This window comes from Cherax quadricarinatus, chromosome 3 (assembly GCF_038502225.1).
Source record: "Cherax quadricarinatus isolate ZL_2023a chromosome 3, ASM3850222v1, whole genome shotgun sequence".
NCBI classification, from domain to species: Eukaryota; Metazoa; Arthropoda; class Malacostraca; order Decapoda; family Parastacidae; genus Cherax; species Cherax quadricarinatus.
Genome location: NC_091294.1, coordinates 70,328,004 through 70,337,944, shown reverse-complemented (window position 1 = coordinate 70,337,944; position 9,941 = coordinate 70,328,004). Strand labels below are relative to the sequence as shown.

General features: G+C 41.3%; 2 non-coding genes across 2 annotated transcripts; both read right to left on the bottom strand.

Annotated features, from left to right (window-relative positions):
* Positions 1-1,772: 1,772 nt before the first annotated feature.
* On the bottom strand, positions 1,773-1,844 carry TRNAP-AGG (transfer RNA proline (anticodon AGG)). Its single transcript has one exon. It is a non-coding gene; the product is annotated as a tRNA-Pro (tRNA).
* A 75-nt stretch (positions 1,845-1,919) lies between these two features.
* Positions 1,920-1,991, bottom strand: TRNAP-UGG (transfer RNA proline (anticodon UGG)). Its single transcript has one exon. It is a non-coding gene; the product is annotated as a tRNA-Pro (tRNA).
* Between the last annotated feature and the right edge of the window lie 7,950 nt (positions 1,992-9,941).

Here is a 9,941-nt window from a genome sequence, read left to right as displayed (position 1 = left end):
GGGTCTGTTGGTAATCCCCCTTATGTGTGCTGGGAGGCAGTTGAACAGTCTCGGGCCCCTGACACTTATTGTATGGTCTCTTAACGTGCTAGTGACACCCCTGCTTTTCATTGGGGGGATGGTGCATCGTCTGCCAAGTCTTTTGCTTTCGTAGTGAGTGATTTTCGTGTGCAAGTTCGGTACTAGTCCCTCTAGGATTTTCCAGGTGTATATAATCATGTATCTCTCCCTCCTGCGTTCCAGGGAATACAGGTTTAGAAACCTCAAGCGCTCCCAGTAATTGAGGTGTTTTATCTCCGTTATGCGCGCCGTGAAAGTTCTCTGTACATTTTCTAGGTCGGCAATTTCACCTGCCTTGAAAGGTGCTGTTAGAGTGCAGCAATATTCCAGCCTAGATAGAACAAGTGACCTGAAGAGTGTCATCATGGGCTTGGCCTCCCTAGTTTTGAAGGTTCTCATTATCCATCCTGTCATTTTTCTAGCAGATGCGATTGATACAATGTTATGGTCCTTGAAGGTGAGATCCTCCGACATAATCACTCCCAGGTCTTTGACGTTGGTGTTTCGCTCTATTTCGTGGCCAGAATTTGTTTTGTACTCTGATGTATGAGTGTGCATATTTATACATGGATTGAACACATCGATTCCAGGCTGAGGGACTGATTACTTCAAACTCCTCCGCATCTTCCACCTTTCTCTGCATTGGACTAAGAAGTCACTGTCTAACGAAACGTTTCCAGAATAAGGATACCCAAAAATATTGCAAAAGTGTCTCATTTATCAATTTGCCTTCATATAAATGAGCAGAGAGTACTTGTGCGTGCTGGGCCGTAACACTTCACGTCAAAACTGCCCTAATACTTTTCTTACAATTTTTCTGTCACAGTAAATGGAACCATTTTAGCGTTATAAAAGGTGACCATCCGAGTTAAGAGTCGAGGAAGACTTTTCTCTCAGGCAGTCACTGTCGCTCGATAAATTTATGTTCTAGAGTCTTGCACTAAAATCTCAGAGGACATCTACTGCTGGCACGTCAACCCTTAGAAATGCCTCCTCTTAACTCTCCAGTTCCCTCTTGGGTCACTACCTGGACATGGTTCCAACATTAGCTACAGTCGTACGGCTCATCTGTGCAGGTAAATCTTAAAGATTGCATCTTTGATTTCTGGAAATTACTCAAATGATGATATTATATTGAGGGGTAGTATTATACTCGTAGGGGCTATACAGCGCCTGGGTAGTGGGATGCAACCAGGCTTCATGCAAGTAAGGAAAGGACAAGTACAATGCCTTAGATCCAGAGGACCTCGCTAGCATCAGAGAGGGAGAGGACAGGTTGCCTCAGCACTCCAGGTGTCAATGGAATGGAATCATAGGCCGCACTGTTACCACTCGTTTTTGAAGGTTCTTAATGACACCAAGGATGTATAACACTGAAAAAAAAATTCAGTGCCTTATATGATTACAATGGAACTGCCATGACTTACTAACACACCCCTAGGTGTCCTAAATTCAACCTGTGGACGTCATGGTGGGAGACTGCATAATAATCTGTTGCTAGTGGCTTACTGAATTTTTTCATTACTTTCTTTAATGAGGCATACTGGAGATTTTTCACAGCCCAACTTGAATGTAGATACAGTTAGGCGGGCGTGAGCCTCGGAGGAGGTTTCTGGCACGAGAGCAATGAGTCCACTCATGGACTTGATGGTGCCAGACATGGCGATATCTTGCTTTTCTTCCCTCTCAGGATGGTTTCAAAAAATATACACGGGCCTGTCCGGGAGTTGAACCCGGGACCTCTCGCACCCTAAGCGAGAATCATACCACTAGACCAACAGGCCTCTTACAAATACTTTGATTGTCTTTATAAGCTTCTTTTAAAGTGGACGTAGAAAATTTTATCACAAAACAGTTCTGGGCCTGTCCGGGATTTGAACCCGGGACCTCCTACACCCAAAGCAGGAATCATACCACTAGACCAACAGGCCTTTGATACCTTAACCTTGGTTAGGAATATTTATTTTTAATCCTAATAAGAACGGTTTCATTCACTGTTTCCTTCCCAGGTTGTCAGAGTGGATAAACTTGCAGCTCTCAACTTCCCAGATCATTGTTCCCTCTGACTACTGTCAAGTTACTTTGCTCACGTTGTGTTACATCGTCTTCCACTGACTTATGTATATATTTTTAGTCATCAGATTATGTTCATATATTGTATTGATAAAGCCCCACTGGATGACCAACTGTCTACAATAAATATACCCAGATGTTGCACATGTAATTCTTCGTATCTTTTCTTCTCACATGCTCCCTCTCTTCTTACGTTGTGTAGCTCGGGTAATACAACTTTATTTATTTAATATTCACATAGAGATCGTGAGCGAACAGGCTCATTAGTCGACATTTTCTGGAAATATATGTAGTGCTGACCACCTTCCTGTTTTCAACTGAGGAAAATTTTTAGCAGATTTTTCACTCCATCTCTGGATGGTGTTGGTATTCATGGTATATTATTACTGAGAGGACTAAATCTGTGTAGATATATTGTATAAGTAGGATTTATAACATAGGAGACAATGGCCCTAATTTCCTCTTGATTAGTAGATCCCCTCAAGGAAAGTTCCTTGATGTTGGTGAGGGGCTCTTGATTTAGGGAATTGGATCTGTGCTCCAGTTCCCCGAATTAAGCCTGAATGCCTTCCACATCCCCCCCCCCCAGGCGCTGTATAATCCTCCGGGTTTAGCGCTTCCCCCTTGATTATAATAATAATAATAATAATAATAATCATTATTAGATCATAAAATAAAGATGTAATTATTTTGTCGCGTTGTACTGCACATTATAATCAATATAATCAATATAATTCCGGCAGGAGGCCTATAAGTGATTGACTCAGTTTTTCTTCCTCTTTGTTCTTCGTCCAACTTTTCGTTTTTATTTCGCTGATAACTCAAGGACGCCTCATCCAATCGGCTTCAAATTTTCAGTGCTTGTGTACATGATCTAAGACCAACTTCTTGGAACACTTGGCACGTTCACGTGGTTTATGACGCCTGTGAACCATTATCATCATCCTGGAATGGCTCGGAACACTTCCAAAACCCTCACTGACGTAGTTTCAAACATTTACAAAAATTGCCTCTTAATCTGACGACGATAAGTCAAGTAACATCGGTACCTCGAGTTACGAACTTAATTCGTCCCAGAAGGATGTTCGAGTGCCGATATCGAACGAATTTGTTCCCATAAGGAATAATGTAAATTAGATTAATCCTTTTAGACCCCCAAAAATACACTCATAAAAGCACTTACAAAAATACACATACATAATTGTTCGAGTTTAAGTTTATTTAGGTACATGTACACATAAATACATGAATTATCATACATAAGTAATATACGTGTAAAGTTACCTAGGAGATAACCCCAAAAAAATCAATGTGACTTACGTCCACTGGGGACCTTGGAGAGTGAAGGTCAGGTGTGTAGCTGCAGTTTTGACCAATATATGTGTTCATTTCAATTTACATCTCATTAGCGGCTTCATTATGGTTGATGCATCTTATGTCCAGGATAGTACCCATTAATTTTGTTTATGTAAAATAGTCAAAAATATTGGAATGGTTGTAATCCGTTCCGTAACTGAAGAATGACTAAAATTTTATTGAATAAACAGTGATATTCATTTATATTCATTAAAGGACGCTACTTCTCACCTCCAAAATGTTAATGTTGATGTATGCTGCATCAGTCAATAAACATGCAAATAGTTGGTTACTAGTGTAATTTGTTTATCTATCAGAACTTTTTGCCACCCAGTAGTTGGACCTATTATGTACCTCTGTAATGTTGAGCTACAGTTTCTGGACCATTTACGTGCCTCAGTAATGTTGAACTACAAATCCTGGACCATTTATGTACCTCTAATGTTGAGGAGGTACAGTTCCTGGACCCATTACATGCATTTTAAATGTTGAGGTATAGTCTCCGGCCCCATGATGTGTCTGTAATGTTTGAGTACAATCCCAAGACCCATTATGTGCCTCTAATGTTGATGTACAGTTCCTGGACCCATTACATCTGGAAATTCCTAGAGGGATTACTACTAAATTTGTACACGAAAATCACTCCTTATGAAGCAAAAAGCTCGGAAGACGATGCAACATCTCAATGAAAAGCAGGGGTGCCACGAGCACGCTGAAATAAAATACAATAAGTGTCAGGGACCCAAGACTGCTCAATTGCCTCCCAGCATACATAAGGGGGATTACCAATAGACCCCTGGCTGTCTTCAAGAAGGCACTGGACAGGCAACTAAAGTCAGTATCTGACCAGCTGGGCTGTGGTTGGTACGTTAGTCTACGTTCAGCCAATAGTAACAGCCTGGTTGATCAGGCCCTGAGTCACCATGAGGCCTGGTCGCAGACCGGACCGCGGGGCCATTGACCCCCGAAAACCTCTCCAGGTATCACCGGAGGTGGTGTGAGGCACTGGAGGTCAAGCGTGAAACACTGGAGGTCAGATGTTAGGTGAGTACAGGGTAAAAAAAAACTGTTTTACTAGTAAGAAACTTTCTCCAGCAGAACAGAATTATTCTCAACTTGACAAAAAATGGTTTAGCTTTAGTGTTTGCTGTTACGAAATTCAGATATTTCTGGCTATGGAGAATGTTTGTTGCTCGAACAGATTGTAAACCATTGCTAATGTTTTTTTGGGGGGAAAGGTAAACATATTGCAGTAAATGCAAATGCCAGAATTCAGAGTTGGGTTCTGTTGTTAGCTCAGTATGTTTATAATTTGTTATTTAAAGCTGACTCCAAATCATGATCTGGAAGATCATGATTTGGAGTCATGTACACCTATGTCATTAGTAGCGTAGGTCTTTATTTCGCTTGTGTGATAATAATCAGCCAGGTCTTAAAGATAATTTTGACAGTTTTCCAAAAGGTGAAGTTGGACGTCATTTCAGTGCAGCTTGGTACAAGAAACAAGTTAAAAGTGGTTGTGAAATGGATAGGCACTGACTGGCTTTTTGCAAATCGGTCGGATGGTTGGAATGATCCAGAACCTGGTTGCAAGACTTTTAAGGTTCACACAAAATTGAAAAACATGGAGAAAAGTGAAACTCAAAAAAGCGGATTATTATTATTATTATAATCAAGGGGGAAGCGCTAAACCCGGAGGATTATACAGCGCCTGGGGGGGATGTGGAAGGCATTCAGGCTTAATTCGGGGAACTGGAGCACAGATCCAATTCCCTAAATCAAGAGCCCCTCACCAACATCAAGGAACCTTCCTTGAGGGGTCAAAAAAGCGGAGCACGATCTTTTCCTCAACAAATTTTGTTTATTCAACTACAGGACCATCTTGGCTGGCTATGTAGCAGCGGAAAACAGAGACAGAGAAAAGCTGGATGGCTCTAACCCGTATTATAGATGTGGTTCTCTATTCGGGAAAACAGGGATTGGCCTTTCGTGGTCATCCACGGCCTGGTCACAGACCGGACCGCGGGGGCGTTGACCCCCGGAACCTTCTCCAGGTAAACTCCAGGTATACTCCAGGTATACTCCAGGTATAGGTTCCCCAAGTACAAATGAAGGCCTTTTTTTGGAACTTAAGGTGTTTGCCAAAAATTATACATTACTAGAGCAACATTTACTACCGAGTGATGGAAACGCAACATATCAGCCCAGTTTTTATCCACGATAGTAGTTGAAATCCAGGTAGCTAAATACTTTCCAATAACTGTTGACTAATATTGACATCATCAGAATTCCCCAGTTTTCTATATCCTTGCCATATATAACAGTACAAGGTGATGCACTAGTAAGTAAGTTTATTCGAGTATACACAAATACAGTTACTGGAACGATTTATACAATTCAGCGAATTATCTGGAGCAAGGACTGGAGATTTTTTCAACATTCTTCCAGTAATCAACAATTTAGGGCTGTCAGTAACTGTGTTACGGTCAGTCTTACGATGACTCAGGCACTATGTCGGGTGAAATATCTGGTCTCCAAACAGAGATTAGGGAAGTTGTTCCAAATGCACTCTTTACACACTGCTGCAAATAATTTAAATTTGGTTTTAACTGATGCAATAAGCTCCAATATTCAAGCCAAAGATGTTTTTTGGAACTCTAGAAAGGACTTACATTATTATAATCAAAACCAAGTGCTAAACCCAAAAGGGTCGCACATGCTGCTGAAGGCCTTACATAGGTCCATTTTCAGTTCAGTTATGGTTTAAATTTTCTCTGAAGGCAGGAAAGTGGAAGGGAATGGAATATATGGGACAGGTAAGGGCAACATGGTAGATATGTAGCAGTCAAAGAGAGACATGTTGTGAGGGGCCAACTGACAAGTTTTGTAGAAGCCTCGAAAGGTAGGACTGACTTCTTATGTTAGCAGAGAAATGTGTGGAAAAGTGTGGATTTCTCTAGATGTAGTAGTAGTTGAAGTCTCAAGTAGTTGGCGAGAGAATATAGTTTGTGAAGGTAGTGATTTTGCATGGTCTCAAGATGACAGTTTTTAGAGATCTTTGGGGTTGTGGTTAAGTGTTGAAGGGACACATGAAGAAAACTGTACGTTGTGAGAGAGTGAAGAGGTAGGAACATAATCTTCGAGACCTAAATAATGTTTGGATACAGGAGTTAGAGCACAAGAAGGCACTACTGGGATGTTACTATTATATTCATGATGTGGAAGGAAAGGAGGGGGAAGAATGCTAAACCCATAGGGGTCATAGAGTACCTTGGGGACAGGAAGTACAGTTCCAATTCCTCAGATTAAGAGCTCCCACCAGCATTAAGGAACCTAACTTGAGGGGATTGAGTGTTAGGGTCGTTGATTGACTCTGGAGTAGATGCAAGGTTTTCTCACTTTCCTTAAAGAAAACAAGGCACCTGTGAGAATATGAGGTGTGCTTCTCTGCAGAAGAAAGGGGAGAGAGGCAATCACTATTTGGGTTATGCATCGTCTTCCCAAGATGAGACATTTTGCCTATGACCTGCATTATTATGGCAGGTGGCAGCAGCAGCAACAATTGCATTATTATTATGACTCACGAAATCGTAATGACACGATTGCAAACAAACCATACCATGGGTGGGATTTGAACCCGCGGTCAGAGTCTCAAAACTCCAGACCGTTGCGTTAGCCACTGGGGCAGCTAGCTTCAATAAGATTCGTCCAACTAGGTGTATTTCTACATCATAGGAAGGTGCTAGCTGGCCCAGTGGCTAACGCGACGGTCTGGAGTTTTGAGACTCTCTGACTGCAGGTTCAAATCCCACCCGTGGTATGGATTATTATAATCAAGGGGGAAGCGCTAAACCCGTAGGATTATACAGCACCTGTGGGAGGGATGGAAGATATTCAGGGTTAATTCAGGGAACTGGAGCACAGATCCAGTTCCCAAGATCAAGAGCCCCTCACCAGCATCAAGAAACCTTCCTTGAGAGGTCAGCAACAATTGCAGTATTGTTGCCAACATTATTTTCTTCACATGAAGTGCTAAACCTGCAGGGGGTTATATACAGCATGAGGAATGGGAGGCATTCAAGCTCATTCCAAGGAAGGGAGGATAAGTTTCAATTCTATCATTGCTAGTTCGAGCCCCTTCACCTTCAAATGTTAATCTGCAATGTACTATACCAAGGAAGTGAATAGCCATCAAATATCAATTTTGCTATATTAATCTAGTATTTTCTCCACATGTGAGCAGGGCAGACATAAGTGTCCACTGATGATTGAGGGGCACTGATTCTAATTACTGTACATATATCCAAAGCACAGTCTTCAAAATTTTTCAAAATAACCATGTAATTATTACGTGGAAGGGAGATGGGTGCACTAAACCTGTAAGTCATACAGTGCATAGTGGAATGGAAGGTATTTACCACAGGATCAATCCAAGGAAGGGAAGCAGTACAACCATACTAGCACAAGAACTCAACACATGTTAACCAGAGCATCTGCTTTTTCACTTTGCAAAGTGGAATTCACATATGATCAATTATGCAGACACTGCAACACAACAGTATTTTGATATTATTATTATAATCAAAAAGAAGCGCTAAGCCACAAGGGCTATACAGCAGTATTTTGATACAGAAGGCATTTTCGATAAATCTTTTTTTTTTTGCCTGACCACTAGTTATGAGTGAGAAGAGTTGGATTTGAAAAGGACCTACCCAGTTGGCTTGCTACACTGCTTCTCAGGGATTACATTCTCACTTTCTACTAGTGGGCCTCACCTGTCCTATAGTCAAATTATCTGCACCTCACCTTTGTCAGCATACAAGTCTCCATTCTGTTACTTCAGCTTCACATTGTTCCAGACTATGGAGCAGAACTCTCCTCTAGACAGAGGGACTGACCACCTCAAAATTAAGTCTGAGAGTGATGAACTGATTACATTGCTTTTATACCTCTACTGCTTCTTCTGCCTCCTCTGTATTCAACTGAAGCATACTGTGCAAGCAAAATGTTTCGAAAGAAATATCCCCAACTGTTGCATGTCTTAATTTTCAGCCTAACGTGTATTCACACCATTAGCATTATATAATCATGTAGGAGTGCTAAACCCATAAGATTATACAGTGCATCAGGGGAAGGGATGGGATGGAAGGTATTCAGGCTCAATTCAGGGAACTGGAGCACAGATTTAATTTCCTAGATCAAGAGCCCCTCACCAGCATCAAGGAACCTCCCTTGAGGGGACCATTAGCATTACCCATGACTGTCCAACACTACCCAACCCTCAAAATGCTGTATCACTTTATAAATGCTATATAACACCGAAAGGTTGAATAAAGCACGTATGCAACACTAGGTATCTGTCTTGACAAAACACTGTGCCTGTGCTGCAGTATAATAAGAGTAATGAATTACAATCCTGGAGAGGGTATACGAAGTGAGGAAGTAGTCTGAGGTAATCAATGCCTCAGCCTTGAAATACTAGGTTTTAGCCTAAAGCAAATGAATAAGGCCAATACTTTCATATCAAAACTAGTTGTAACAACAATTGTCAGTACTGTACATCACTTATAATAAACTTTAACATAGAAACACAGTACCTTGGTACAGGGGATATATTTAGCAACTCTTCTGCTATTATATTATTATTAGACATGGAGGAGTGCTATTATTTTAATCATAGCTAAGCACTAAACTCATAAGGGAACGAGTGCTAATATCATACAGGTTATACAGTGCCTGAGGAAATGGAAGACACTTAATTCAAGGAATTAAGAGCACAGGTCCAATTCCTTAGATCAAGATCCCCTTACCAGAATCAGGAAACCTCACTTGAGGGGTAACAACTGTTCAGCATGACCTACTTCCACTAGTGGGCCCAGCTCACCTGTGACCTTACCTCCAAGCTGCTACACCTCCCTGGTATATAATCTAAAGCCTCATTAAATTTGCTTTAGGCCAAGAGATTATCTTTTACCAAGACCAACGAATAATTACCTCCAACTACCTCTCTGCTTCATCTACTGTCTCAGGGTTTGTAGGTCATTCCTTAATTCAAGTGAAGCCTGCAGCACTGGCCAAACATTGTCAATCACAATAATATAGGCTAATTAAGTATTAAACCAGAAAGTCGCAGTGCTACAGGGAGGGGGGGGATGTGTAGGAGGAATACATAGAAGGTTGGAGGAAGAGTTTGCAAAGGTAAGGGTAGAGTGCAAGACAAATTAAAATTAAAGATGGTGCAATTACTTAATTTGTTAAAAAGTTGAAGAGGAAGTCTGCATCAAAGTTTGGACTTTCAGCAAGGTTGTCAGTCAGTGTTCTGGTCACGTCAGAAATGAATTCTGCACGCTCACTGATAGACAGGACCATCTCTTGAGATGTGGTGAACTATCAATGCAGCCTGACAGTCCTCACAGAGCAGTGCCATATATTTTTCCACGAAGTATTTGTTA